At 43.8% G+C, this 11,841-nt stretch overlaps 1 protein-coding gene across 1 annotated transcript in view; it reads left to right on the top strand.

The window, feature by feature from the left end:
- The first annotated feature begins 2,184 nt into the window (after nt 1-2,184).
- Nucleotides 2,185-11,841, top strand: part of FHL2 (four and a half LIM domains 2) — a 46,217-nt gene continuing 36,560 nt past the window's right edge. The window contains exon 1 of the mRNA XM_076360024.1: nt 2,185-2,208. The gene's annotated coding sequence lies outside the window, so the exon portion shown is untranslated. The remainder of the gene's footprint in view (nt 2,209-11,841) is intronic.

Raw genomic sequence — 11,841 nt, 5'->3', positions numbered from 1 at the left:
GCATTAACAGATCTGTAATCCACCTTCTCAAGTAGTTAGATGAAGTGTGCTGGGAGGCCACGTTTACCCCAAGCTGGTCCCCAGTTGCTCGATGTTTACACCAGATCCAAATGTGCTCTGTAATCGGGCTGACATGTGAGGATTAAACATGTCATTAGTGGCCAGAACAGCTTGGACTGGGGCTGGGGACAACCATCTTTTATCCAGGTTGTTTCTACAACGTCACCTGGACCTTTGAATCATGCAAACAAAAAAATTGGCTAACATGAAAAGGTTGAGGCTTTCCAGAGCCGTCCAAACATATGTCCTAACTACCACATTTTTGCTGCTTATACAGCTTTTCATAACTGTTTATTGTTCTGGGAAATGAAATGAGGAAGAGCTGTTTACACGGTAACTAAAGGAACATGTGGCAAAAGGCCACTAGCTCTAGGATGAACAATATTTTCATCAGGAACCTGTGGGACATTTCTCTTATCTCCCTAACCTAAGTTTCTAGGTCATGCTCCTCGCCCACAGCGCTTGGAAGCTGGGCATTTCTGCATGGACAAAAGGAGATGGTTGAAAGTCGTTTGTTCCAGGAGACTTGACTCAGGCTTTCAAATCATGTTGTTTGGCAGGGGCCAAGGACGTGCTGTTACGAGCTTTTTTATGTTAGGATGAACCTTCCAGATGCCAACATCTCATTGGTTTGGAGTTAAAACCATAAGACCTGACTGGGCTCCATGTCAAGCCATAAATCAGTTTGTCATGTCAGAAAGCCTGGCACACAGTTTGTGTTAGTATCCAGTCCCCACGGCTTGACCCATGCTTGCTATCCAAACGAACATCTCAGAGACAAACTGGGAGGTGACACTATCTCCTAAAGACTATTACTCGAACAGCACTCTGAAGAGAAGAGAGAGAAGAGGGAGATGAAGGGAATGGGGGTTCTTCAGGACCATGGAAGTAATAAATAAATCCAGCAAAGAAATCGAATCCTTCAGCAAATACTCCTGTTTCAGCCAGGAGGAGGAACAACAGGCAATCTCGGGTTAATAGCACAGTATTTCTTCAGAGAAGTATGCTGCTGTGTAATGGAGAGAGTCATTTGCCTGCACGTGGAGGCTGCCCGATGCTATTTCTTCACCTCCCTGTCTTAAAGAGAGGTTTTCCTTTTCCTCCCCTTAAAAAAACACCTTAAATTAGTTCAGCTTTGGGTCAAGGGCCATGTCTTTGCTGCAACTTTCTCTGCAGAAGTACATTGAAATGCAGAGCTGAGCCCTGCACTGGCAGGGAGATGGACGAGTTGTAACCCCATCTCTGCACTGAGCCTTGCTCAGGCAGGTTTTCCTTTGGAGCCAGCAAAACACTGCTCATGGGAGCTGCCAGAAGAGCTTTTTTCTACCTTTAATCTCTTGCTCCTTACATGTATGAGTGTCCCCTTCATCCAGCATCACACCTGCGTTGCAGTGGGAAGGGAGCCCCAAACTGAGAGCTCGCTCCTGAGCTATGGCCCCGCTGCCCACACAGATTTATTTTGTGACCTCAGACTAGTCTCTAAAGTTGCTGTCTTTTTTGCTGTGAAATGGTAGCACTGGCACTACCTCCCCACACACGAGGCGGTGCAGGGGTAAAACGAGGCAGGACACGAGGCACAGACTCCCCTGCAACAAGGCTGCACACCTGGGATGGACAGATGGACAGACAGACAAAGGGGAGTTGGAGTTTTTTACATCTGCAGAGCAGTCGACATTTCCTAGGGTGCTTCTGTCAATCCCGGAGCCCTGACAGATAATCTGATTGAGAAACTAGAATTGCTTATAGCTCAGCCAAGATATCACACCCTGAAATAATGCCAGTTCCTTGGGGTCCCTCGCAGGACCTCCCTACAGCAGGTGAGTGTATTTTAAGATCAGGCACTCCCAAATGGAGCAGAGTGAAAGGCCGGGGCTGCTCAGGAGCGCGGCAGCCCTTTCCGTCGGGGGCCTCATGCTGCTCTAGCTATGAAGCCTTAAAAGGCTGGTAGCAGAGAGGTGCTGCAGTCCTTATCTCCTGTGGATGGCTGGTACTTTGGAGATATTATATTTATAGCTCATCCGAAGCACGAATGCCTAACTGTCTAATTACTAAACACATAGTTTGGGCAATTCAATAAAGCAGCGAGTCTGTCCCCGTCCTCTCTCGTTCACAGACTCACAAGCAGAGGCAGCACCGAGCTGCAGCAAGGTAAGACAGTGCCTTGTCTTGGTTTTCACTGTCCTTTGGGCCCCTTTCTCCTTTTCACCTTCCCTTTGCAAAGGGGGCTGGCAATTTCTCAGGGCTCTGTGTAGATATCATGAGGGAAGCGCTGCTTTCTTACGGGAAGAGTGGATTTTTAAGGTGTTTGTTCGCTTCTTGCTGCCAGGGCACACACAGAGAGTCTCTCTTTGTATTTCCAGTCTGCTGTTGGGAACCAGGTGCTAACTAACAGCTGCTCTTTAGTTTCTGCACTAATAATATGCTGTCATGTTTTCAAGTTCTCAGGGAATACAACCATGTCTAACTATAGACACTTTCCTGGTTTGAATAGCAAACTGAATGACTTCAGGCAGAAAGCTTTTGATTAGGGTTGTTTTTTTTTTTCCTCTATCAGCATTTTCTTCTTTATGATGAATATTTGGAAAATGAATAGATAGTGAAAAAAAAAAGAGGACAGAACGAACAGTTTACTTTTTTCCCCCTCTTTCAGACCATTTCCTAATGGCTATGAAAGAAAGAAAGGCAAATTACAGGCGATGCTTGCTGATTTCATGTTTAAACAATCACTTGTTATGGATTATAGCAGCTGTGTGAAAAGGGAAAAGAAAGCGAAGCACTGAAACATAACTGGGTGTCAAAGCAGGAATTCATCAGAACTAGCCTGTAAAATAGCATTAGCAATAACTGCCAAATGCCAATTATCAGGCTATTGTTACATTAAATTACTTTTAACCTCATCTCATGAGAGCATTAATTTTCAAATGAAGCCAATAACAGAAGACCTCTTTGGAAAAATAAGATTGTTTGTGCATGTGTGTACATTTGTTTGGATGCATTTACACATGCATTTTTAATATAAACATTCTTACAATGAAAGGCTTTTTAATCCAAGGATCACAAAGTATGACACAAAGGTAAGAAATACTAATTTATTTTTAGCCCGAGAACTAAAGCTATCACATTTTGCACCAGAGTTTGTTTTCTATTCCATTATTTAGGAAATTAAATGAAAAAAGGCTTTTTTTCAAAATGCTGCTCCCCGGGCTTTGACCTGATCATGGGTCCCTGGCACCCCTGGGGAGCAGGACTCCTTAGACCTGACCCAAAGCCAAGGCTTGTAGGAAAGGTAGCCCACTTCAAAGTATTTGGGATTGGGTTTAGTCCCTATGTGAGGATTTCAAAGGCAAAAGGGTAGGTCCTTAGTTGGTCCAGAGCTGCTGGAGATCCACCGACTTTAGCTAAGAGGTGGGTGTTTACATCAGGTGCTGATCGGGCCGGTGGACATGGAGAAGTTGGGTCCGGTCCCAGGGCTGTCTCTCGGGCTCTGTCATGGCAGTGCGTGCAATACGCCCAGCAATGCTCCCGCGGGAGATGCGGCCCTGGCGCTGTGCCCGGGCCATTACACACTCCTGGCCTCTGAAACCAAGTGGCCATATCCAAAACGTGTCCTAGGAACAGGATTTGCTCCCAAGCCATGCCCAGGTGGGAGAGCCCTAGCCGGCGTCTGGACTACTGACCAGCGCGGTTGACTGAGTCTCAGTGCCTGGGACATCCTGTGGTCCTGTTTGATTTATGAGTACAGACATGGCCTCTGAGGGTGCCCCCACATGTCCAGCCTCACCCACGATGGGGACCCACTGCCATGGTGGATGTCCTCAGTTAACACGTCTTGTCTGGCTGAGCTCTCCAGGCTTATCCTGGTGGGGACTGTTACCGTCAATGCAGATAGCGCCGAGGAACAAGCTTGCTCCAACTTTCATGTGAAGAACAGCACATAACTTAAGTGGAAGAAAAAAGGAATGTAAAATACCAAAATGTCTGCACACACGCCTATCTTATCTCGAGGCTTACTGTCCCCGCACGGATGCCTTGGAAGGCTTAACGTCTTCAGACACCACAGCTGGCGCCTCCACATGTCTCTCTGTTCTCCAGCAGTAACGGTCTCGCCGCTAGACCGTGGTCTGCTCTGTTCAGATCTGCACAGAGCTCTGATCGTCTGCTCCCCAGCACTGGTGAGATGAGTTTTGTAAGTTGGCTGGAGCCCAAAGGTAGCGCATCCCACCAGAGAGCGCAGTGTTGACTCTTAGCGGCCCACCAGCGAGAGCTGGCAGCTGCCTCAGCCAGACCCACTGCTCCACTTGGTCTGTTTTTTCCAAGATCTTGCTATTAAGCTAGACTGATGTGCCTCCGCAGTAAATTGTGCAATAAAGAAATCATGCACAAAACTAATATTTTTTATAGAGTAGTCTCACTTCTCCCATGCTAGAAATTTTCTCATGTCCTCAAATTCTTTGTCTATTATCCAAGCCTCAGGCTAAAACAATAAAAATAACAAAATCATTCTGGTTGGGCACTTAGTGTTAAAGTATTGCCACTGGTGTATTGACAGTATTCCCTCTTAAAAACAAGAAGCAGAAGCAGCATTCCAATCATGTGCAGCAAAACATTAGGGTTTTTTTTAAAAAAAATATGTTGGCCAAAGATCTTTAGCTTGAAAAAATGCAGGAACATACATACTAATGCAGTGATTTTTCACTGGATTTGAATTTAAAAGTGAAATAAAACAAAAAGACCCAAAGCCTGTTCCCGAAGTGAACCCATTCTAAAGGCAGTCTTTCCAACAATAATACTTTGTTCTTACCTAGCATTTGAAAATATGATTAATGGATGAATAACTTTACTTTCTCCCTTCCAAACAGCAAGCCATCAGAACAAGGCAGACCTTTGATTGCAGCTGGCAAGAGGCTGGGAGGGGGCAGACTCATTCAAACACTTCTTTAATACAGAAAATGTAAAAGGCCATTTTACAAGGAAGAAAACCAGAGAAGGAAGGGAATGTGAATACTGACTCGGGGGTGAAATCCTGGCCCCGCTGAAATCAATGGGAGTTTTCTCAGAAACATGCACAGTTTTTAGCAAAGCTCAGATCTCCTCCTTTTCCTTCTCATTTTAATAGTGTCAAATTTGTGTAGATTTGCACCACCAAAGCGTGTTTTCACATTTTTCCTTACCAGTTTTCCTTTTTTGTAGCTGTGTATTGTCTAACCAGAGCACAAGCACTCAGACACAGTTGTTTTTCAGTGAGATGAACTATTACTGGCTGCAATATTTTATCTTTGGCTTTATATCACAGTGAGTACAGTTTCATGCTGATAAATCTCAGGCTGTTTCAACAATGTTCATCATCTAACGCTAATTAGCTTTGAGAAGCATAGGTCATATTACACAGAGTCCTAGTTTTTCTGAAAGCAGTTCAAGCCATTCTGCCTGGTTTTGGTCAGCTTGCTCTGACACAAACATGGAAGGAGCACTACCCTACACATTTTAAAGGGATCCATCAACTTCATAAAACTCAAAATGTTTCTGCTGCAGGTTGATTTACTGGCTACCATTAACACACACCACCGAGAAGTAGTGAAACTGAAAGAGCTAGAAGAAAAAATATTTTCCCCCAACTTCACTTTATATTTTCAGTAACATTTTGTGTGAAGCCAGTTGTACAGGTTCTCTTTTACAATATTTTTTTCCCGCTGTCTCTGTGAAACTTCCATATTGCAACAAATGAGAGGAAAACTCTCCTTTAAAAAAGGAAAAATAAGTACACTATCAAACCATGTTGTCATGGGAGTAGAATGGACACAGACGTGGGGACAGAAATAGTTTCACACACTTTGTAAACAAAGCCAGTGGACTTTCAGATCAGCATAGTCCCTGCCAAGCTAATGGATTTTCACCAAAGTCTCACTAGAAATTTGCATGCTTTCTGTTGGAGGGAAGTAGGTGACATTGACTAGTGCTCCTTTTTGTTAGTCTGCAGCTAGGGGAGCAAAGCCCGACATGCCTGGAGATTACCATACGAAAATGGAAATACCTACAATCCACAGATACCACCACACAGAAGCCCATTATTCTGTCATTTATCCCATTTTTAAAATGCTGAGTATCCTAATTTCCTATGCATGAAGTCCATTGACTGCAACACGCCCCACAGCCTCCGGCGTTGGGTGCAGAAGGCAGCAGGACACTCAAGGGGTTAGGACACCGATTATAATACAAAGAGAGAGATGTGCCAACACTGTATAGCATGGCACTCCTGGTACAGAACAATAAAAGAGAGGAAGCTATCAGAATAAAGTCTATTTGTTGTAGTTTTCAACTTCTGGGTGTAAGCCCTGGGTCAGGAATTCACATGTGCATAAGCTAAACACATTGGGTGTTACGTACTCATACGGCCTGCACTTCATATCACCCAGTATTTCTTCTCTCAACATCCTTTTAGGGGAGAAAAGTAGCACTTTTTTCTAATTCAGAAAGGAGAAGTAAGGGCCAGATCTGAGGGGAGACTCAAGTGCTGAAGTGTGGTGAGGATTGGCAGGCTGTGAGACCCAGCTCAGGGCTGCAGCGACCCAGGGCTCCAAGAAATGTCTTGGACAGAGACTGTCCCGTCTATTCCTTTCATCTGCCTTAAAAATCCTGTAGCCAACATGAGCGACATTGTGTCCAGTTCTGCTCAATTAAGCAGGGGGGAATATAGAGGCTGAATTCAGGTGTGTGGATTCTGCCTGGACATATCTGCCACGCTTTAACTATCCAAGGTCAGGTGTCTGCCTGAACTAGATGGTTGGATTCCCTCTAGATTCAATATGGAAAGAAAAGCACATCTATAGGGCGATTCATTTCATCCTCAAGAGGTGTCTAACATGTCACCCCTTGCAAGCACCTCACTTTCTCCATCCACTATAGTTGGATCACAGATGGCTTGTTTGGGTCAACTAACGTTTGTTCAGTTGAAATGAGGTGAGGTGGATGCCACTATAGGTTATTTGCAAAGATTACACACAACATTTTGTTGATCAGGGAACAGACTTTGTTATCACAAGTCCCTGACTGCTACCTGAAAACTCTCCCCTCCTTTCCACTTCTATGAACCAGGGTGCTTTAGTAATGTAGACTTTCTGTAATAAGAACGGGGATGTGCTTACTTCTCATCTTTCTCGGTCATTTTTACTTCTTCTATTGGTTTTCCTGTATATTCATGTGTTCTGGAGCATTCTCTGGAGATTCATAAGGTGGACCAAGGCTATCCTGGTGCTGTAGGAACTCTTGAAAGTCCGCTTCCAGGTGCAAAGCAGGACCCAGAGTACAGAAGAAGCATGTCAGATCAATGGGAAGTGCTTTTGGTGGAAACAAGAACCCGTGTAGGGAGTGGAAATGTTTTGTTAGGAATTTTTCCTCATTTGGTAGGGCTGTAACAGAGAGAAATACTCTGCAGAAATGACTTTGCCTCTCAAAACAAAAGGGTGTGAAAGAGTTTATTCAGGAATGAAGGGTTATCAAAGAACACAGAAACTTAGGAGGAGGGACTGAACAATGATGGTTTTCTAGACCACCCATTCTCATCTGCAGGGAGAAAATGACACAAACCTATTTGAAAAATTGTAATGTCAGTAGTCTTTTCAGCCAACATTACCTGAAAAAGTTTCAATGCAATGCACCTTTTTGTGCAAAGTTGAAGGTCTCTGAAAAATTGGAGATTGCAATGGAAACATTAACAGTCTTTTGTAAAAATCTTGGATGGAAGGAAGAGGGTTTGCATGAGATTGGTACTTTCCTGATCTGATGCTGTGAGTTAGACTTGCATTCCTGATTATTTTTACTGAACTGCTTCCAAAAAAGATCAGTGTGACTGTGGTAACAATGACAATCACCCAGCTAGGACACTGGTGTCTCTCATTTTAGACTGACCATTTAAAATAAGAAAAAGAACAGAACTTTCCCTAATAATGGAAGGTGCTTATGTAAGCTTGTTAGTTAAGCAATCAATGGGAAAATATTCAATTATTATAAATAACCTATTATAAAAGGCAACTGGAACTTCTTATCAGGACTGATACCAAGGTCATTCATTTGTAAACTGTTTCAACCCTCCATCTCATCAAATTCAGTAAGGGTTTTACTCTGAGGCCTCCAAGATTGGCTGAAGAAGCATTTCTGGGCTTCATGGTAATAATATTCACATTTCTTTGTAGACCACAACCTTAAATAAAGCCATGGTGTTATTTGTAGTGTCATCTTACTTAAGTCTCGCAGTTCAGTAACTTGCAGATTCATAATCTAAGGAGGATCTAGATTTATTAGTGCAATTAGTGTCTTAGGGTACAATTATTTGTTGCTGTGGAATACTGGTGGCTAAGCAGAGGGTATAATTATATGCACTTGATTACACAAACATAGTATATGATGTGCACAGTAAAAAGACATATTGTTCTGCTTAAGAAGATCTTTAGGCAGACAGATGTTGGCACCCCAGCACACACTTGAAAAACAACTAGCAAAACTCTCTGTTTCAAGGATCTTACATCCACGTTCCACCAGGTCTGAAGACCAAGGGACCACAGAACTACAAGCAGCAAAAGATTCAAGAAAGAGGGACTAGAGTGGGCCAAAAAAGCTTTCTCCTGACTCTGAGGAACAAATGGTGCATGAGATAGAGGAACAGACTACATAACCAAACCACAGAAATCTCAGGAACAGGTTTTCTAAGGACATCCTTGTGGAAAACAAGTAGATCTGATTTACTGTCATGTTTCTCTGTTAGCTAGTTTTGTCTCAGTTAGAAACATTTTGGTTTATAATAAAATATTGGCCCTGAGGCCAATTAGCATTGGCTCAGATGATGTCCATACAGTTATACTGTCTTACCAGGCAAAACAAGATGGACACATCCACCCTCCTGTTAGGAGCCATCCTTTGGGCAGGCCAGCCCTAGGGCCATGCCAGACAGCCCTTGGGAGAACGATGGGGGCTTTGGGCGGAACCAGGCCAGGGGCTGCACTTACAGTTGAACGGTGTGGACCATCCTCTGCTGTGTTTGGGCCAACACAAGCTACTGGCACAGATGCAGGCAGGGAAGGCAGAGGGGCCAGAGGAATGGGCGATGCGGTCCCCCTGAGAAGATCTCCCTGTCATTGGCACAAGGACATTGCAAGGAGGTTGCATATGCAAGGGCAGTTTGTTCATCCATCCTTTTCTTCTCATCAGCCCTCGCTTTGCTTCCAGTGACAAAATGCACACACAAGGGAGGCGTGGCTGGGCCACCCTCTCCCACCACCATGAGCAGGAGCACCCAGCTTGCGTGCTGGGGATCATTTGGGTCCATGCATGATCTTCCCTTTGTCCTAGCCATTCCACCCCCTGTTATCATTGCTTCCTACTGGAGCCTGCCACTCCTCCCAGTAGCCTGCTTTTGGTAATGGTTTCCTCATTTGTTGAATGAGGGCAGCTGAGCTAGCAGAGACCTAGCACATGAAGGGCATGGGCATGTCCAGCTCATCCTGCCTGGTACGGGTTAGGGTTCGGTTACACAGGTGTTTGTGCTGGCTGCTGGGAGAGGATTTGTGACCAGACTCTCAGCCTGGATTCCTGGCCAAGTACCTACAGCCATGCCTCCTTTCTTCCTTTTCCCCCTATCCTTACAAATGCAAATGTTGGGTGGCTCTGCAGCTTACTAAAGGAAATAGCAAACAGGTCTGTGTCCAAGGCATGCTCATATAGAAAGCTGGCAGGAGAAGCAGCACAGGCATGGCTGGAGAAGAGCTGTGGGCATCCAAGCAGAGCAGCCTGCCTTCCTTGCAGGTCTTCCCCTGCCCTCTCCTGCGAGTGAAGTTTCTGCTGCCTGCCAGCGCTGTGTCTGCTGCCAGACAAACCAGCCCCTTCCCCACGTTTTTTTTTCTGGACATCCAGGTGTCAGGAACTCTTCCTTGCAAATGAGGGGTCTGGATTCCTGAAAATCCTTCTGGATATAAGGAAGAACTGGCATCACTGTGGACCAGGTGCCCTTCAGGCAGCAGCCAGCCAGACAGGCAGTGCTGTTGTGTAAAGCATTTGTATTGTAGCAACCCAGCAAGGACTTGCTAGACTTTATGGTTAGCCATTAGGGATAAATGAAAGGACTAGCGCTGCTTCATAATGTGATTTCTGACTCCTCTCTAATGATTAAAAAAAATTACTTATCTTCCAGCATGAGACACATTATCTTCAAGACAAGCCGTTGTTACAAGCCTTTATTTCGTTTTAGTCACAACATTTGAATTTCATTCACATTAAGACAGCAATTCCACTAGACAGCCATGTGAATATAAACTTGGCAGGGACAAACACAATCTATATGTCTATCAGGCTGACAATGGATGGTATATTTTTTCAGCTCCATGTGAAGTCTTAGACATGAAATTCACATCAGCAACTAAATGATTGCTTTAATCCTATTATTTAAAGGGCCTGAGCACTTATACAGTTCAAAGTAAGCACAGACCTAAGAGGATCAACAGCAAGGACTCTACTTCAAAGTGCACAATCTAAGCTCGTATTTTCAATCATAATATATGTCTGAGCCTACATCGCAGTTTGTGTGTAGTATACACAAACAGTGGTTGAGCAGAAAAATAACAGTTGCCATACAGAAGGATCACTCTGCAAAACAGGATGTCCCCAATCATATTCAGATTGGAGAGGGTGACTGTTTCTACTTACATCAAAATATTAGGAGTCTGAGGTAATCTGGGAAGTGATTTGCAACTGTATGCTTCTTTTGAGTACTAGGCAAGTTGAACAGTTTGGGGAATGAAAGAAGAAGATAACCAGGGTACGAAATGAGTCCTCAGGGAAGAGATGGCTGTAACAGAAAAAAATAAATTAATTTTTTTTGCTCCTATGTTCACTGTGAGGAACTTGGAGAGATTCCCACAGCAGAACACTTCCTTATGGGGATCATCAGAGGATCTATTTCAAGCTGAAGTGTCTGTAGAAGAGGTATGGAACAAATAAACAAAATGAATAGAAGAAAATGTTAGAACCAGATGGTGTTCACCCAAGAGATCTAAAGGGACTCAAGGATGAATTAGCTGAAATAATAATAGTGCATGGCCTCTTATTTAAAACAGGCTTAGAACTGAGCACCTGAAAGTAGCTAATATGGTGCCAGCCTCTTTAAATGGTTCCAAGAGAAACTGGGGGAATTAGAGCCTGGTAAGTTTGATAAATGTCGTGTTTTAACCAGGACAATAAATTTAGTAGAAATTACTATGCAGAACAGAGACAATGGATAAATATGATACATTGGGAGAAATTCAATACAGCTTTGTAAAGGGAAATCATGCTCTACAAACCCATTGGGTTACTGTAAGATGATAAGAAACATGCAGATATGGGAGATCTTTGTTTGGCAGCATCTGCTTACTTGTACTTTTCCATGTATTCTACAAGGACCCTCACCAAACACCCTTAAAAACGTGTAAGCAGCCACAGGATAAGAGGGAAGATCTTTGCATGTATTGCATAAAATCAGTTGAAAGATAAACAGGCAGTTCTTACAGTAAAGGGAGATTAATAGGTGATTATTAGTGGAAATTCAACTAAGACTGAGAAACAGAAGGATCTTAGGCAACAGGATGAGTGGGCACTGGAACAGCATCTTAAACTGAATGTAGATAAGCATAAAGCAGTACACATGGGGAAAAATGTAACTTTAGCTATAAAGTAATGGTTCTGAGCTGACCACCTGGGTGTGAAATTTGGGGGTTATATAGGTTTACAAAAAAAGCTGCTTAGTGGTCAAAAACA

The sequence above is a fragment of the Aptenodytes patagonicus genome, chromosome 1 (genome assembly GCF_965638725.1).
Source record: "Aptenodytes patagonicus chromosome 1, bAptPat1.pri.cur, whole genome shotgun sequence".
In the NCBI taxonomy this organism is placed as follows: Eukaryota; Metazoa; Chordata; class Aves; order Sphenisciformes; family Spheniscidae; genus Aptenodytes; species Aptenodytes patagonicus.
The sequence above is the reverse complement of the archived record's forward strand: the minus strand, read 5'-3'. Positions and strand labels throughout refer to the sequence as shown.